Source organism: Homalodisca vitripennis, chromosome 7 (genome assembly GCF_021130785.1).
Source record: "Homalodisca vitripennis isolate AUS2020 chromosome 7, UT_GWSS_2.1, whole genome shotgun sequence".
NCBI lineage: Eukaryota > Metazoa > Arthropoda > Insecta > Hemiptera > Cicadellidae > Homalodisca > Homalodisca vitripennis.
This window is the reverse complement of record NC_060213.1, coordinates 46,722,501-46,725,750: the sequence shown is the minus strand read 5'-3', so window position 1 is coordinate 46,725,750 and position 3,250 is coordinate 46,722,501.

The window sequence follows — 3,250 nt, the reverse complement described above, 5'->3', positions numbered from 1 at the left end:
AGGCGAGCCTCTTGGAACCAGTGAAGGAACTGCGAGGAGGCGTGGCATTCTACGTTCTTCATTGTGCTAGGGAGTGTTCACACTCTGGTCCGGGTCAGAGACTTGAGCACTTCGTGCGTCGGTCAAAAAAGTGAGACATTTCTAATAAAAAAAGATTACCTTAAAATGCTTAGAACTCGCGTATCTGCCATTATTTTAAATTAATAAACACGTCCTCTTTCACTTCGGGTTCGCAAAAGTTAATTGTCTTATCAGGGCTATATCTTTATTTTTGTTACAGTTTTCTATATTATTAGAGAGGGGTTATCCAAAATATAGTAAATTTTAGTGCCTTCTTTTATAGACAAAATCAAACCATTCAAACTCAAATATTTGATTGCTATCTCATGAATTTGAAATAAGACTCTTTTGAGTTATATTCTGCCACGTGATGAATAGTATTTCGAGGAATGTTCTTTCATTACCAGCACTGAAAGAGCTTTCGCCCACCGCATTAGGTGTTTGGGTGTCGTCTGCGCCGATGGTCAGAATTTTAATTGGGGTAGGTTTATGGCCGACCCAGTCGTTATAGCAAAGTGCGCCGATAGTTAGTTTCTATCGTTGTTACAAGCCAAGGATAAACCTTGCTGGCCTGGTTTGATGATCGAGCTCTGGTCGCTATGATTATTCAATCTGTTTAGACTAAGTATCGGGTTTGGTTCGATTACTCTACTAATCGTTGGCCCAGCGACACAAACATTAGTTTAAAATAAGAGAGTCGTTGGCACAGTGGAGTAATCGATCCTCTATATCATTATAAGAGGATCGTTGGACAAGCAACCCTCTGTACAAATTATATTTCTTCCAGGAGGGTCGTTGGGCCAACGATCAGTGGATTAATCGAACCGTCCCATAAGTATGAATACCGTATGTTTTAAGTAATAAATTCTTAGAGTGTGAAGCAATGGCTTCCCGCTTTCTCTGGAGGATTTTGTACAAAGTCTGATATAAGATCTCCAAAATATGTCAAAAATTTAAGTTGAATCTAAATTAATTATATAATTACATGTAATTACTATGTAATCATGTAATTACAATATACATAGTTTCACTGTAGTAAACAAATTTGTCTTACTCCATTTTCTATTACTTTGTATTATGATACATATTCAATACGAAGTTATACGTACCTAATTACATAATTTATGACTTATCAGACCTTTCTCCGTATCGCGTTTATTTCTCGGAAGAAAACCAGTACAAGTTTAGAATATATTGAAATGCTGCTGGAGATCATAACACCTTTAGATAAGCTTTAATAATCAATAAATGTTACAACTGGTTACCCTTTAGATAGCATGAAATATACTATACACATTTTTGAGATATACTGTAGCACACACTTATGGCCCTAACTATTGATGCGGAAACTATTCGGATATCTATTAAAAACACAAGGTTGCAGGGTAAAGAATTGTGGGTGTAAAAATGATGGCTGCCACATTGGCTGAAAAGTAATCATTCCGAGATCATTAGCACATTGACTACATGATACCGTTATCGTGTCGCATTCCGCACTGATATCCATTATTAGTAGATAAGGTAAGATAGGAACGTTACTTGACCTCCATTCTTTTACAACACGATAGATTGAACTTCCGTCGAGTATAAAACCCCATCAGTAACGATTACAGTATGATGGTTTCGTATGAATTTCATGGGCTAATAAAATAAATACCATTTTACATTTGCAGTCGAGTTGGAAACAGTAAAAATATTCTTTTGGCTTTCTCTAATGCCAAGTACCACATCTTGTATTCCCACATTTAGGGGCGCATCAATGTAGAAGTTTAATACACTTGGTTGTATTTTGAAGTTTCAGACGAGAAACTGGTTCAAAAATAAGATCTATTGTTAGCTGTAGGAACAAATAGCTACATTTAGTGTGATCTTCACGTTAAATGAGTTGATCAATATGGATAATGTTTTGAACATTTTACTTGGCGTGAGGGCTCACTAAAAGTTTAGCAGCATTTTGAGATTTCCTTTTTTAAGCGATTGCTGACCATGTTTGAGGTATTTTATAGTTCATCCTAGGAACAGGAATCTCTCATTAGGCGTGTTCCTGGAGTTATCCAAAGCATTCGACTGTGTTAACCATAAGATACTGCTTGACAATCTTAAATCCCATGGCTTTAGAGGCGTATCCTTATCACGAATTTTTTAATTTTTAAGCTACATAACCCAAATGTTTCAAATCTCAAATCAACATTCTGGTTCAATTTAAATGAGTTTTGGGGTTTCCCAAGGCTCATTCCGATTAATTTTCTTGCATATTTCAATGGAATTCGTTCATTACTTCTTCACGAGAGCCTTGTGCAGTAAGCTGAAGACACGACTTTCTGGTTTAATTGTAAATTGAAGGGAGAGTGGTAAAATATTTTTGATGATCTCTTCAATTGTGTCCAATACTTTCACGGTCTCAACCTTACAAGAAAATTCTTCCAAATATACGTTTTTTAATCTTTCCTTACGAGCAGTTGACTCCTGCCGTCATGTTGGCATTGGATTGACATGGAATGATCACGGCGAGTCAGTGTGCAAAAAATTTGGCCCTGGGAAATTATGTTTGAGGTCTTTAGACAAATATTTCCCAAGTAAGATTCTGATGACGGTGTACTATGGATTAATTTAACCACAGCTCTCCGAAGGAGTGTTTTTATGCGGGGCTTTTGCAAATAATACATTTTTGAGAGCAGTCGAGCTTAAAACTGTCAACAGTTTGGCAGTCAACTCTGCAAAGTCACTAAATTATGAGAACAATACTATTCTGTTCGTCAACATATATGCGCTGCTGACAAGAGGCAAAGCTGTTCACGGATATGAAGAAAGAGGCCGAGACAACTATTGAACTGGGTGACACAGAACGGTAGTTCATGAACACTCGATCTTGTAGGCTAGTGTCACTTCATCAAACAGATTCCATTAAATGCTCCAACATTCAAAGCGTCAAAAATCGACTGAAACAGTTTTTGACGTCAAAGACATTTCGTAAAGTCGGCGATTTTTCGCTGATAATTTTGAAGTCATCCACTTTAAAAATTGATATTGGCGATAAAAATGGAAATAATTGGCGAATCAACGGGTTGTACGAATGCAAAATTATATGTTTAAAGGTGTTATTGTTACATAAGAATGGATGATATGATTGTGTACATCCAATCATACATTTTGCTTGAGCGTCAATGAAGCATGTCACTTAGTAGGCTGA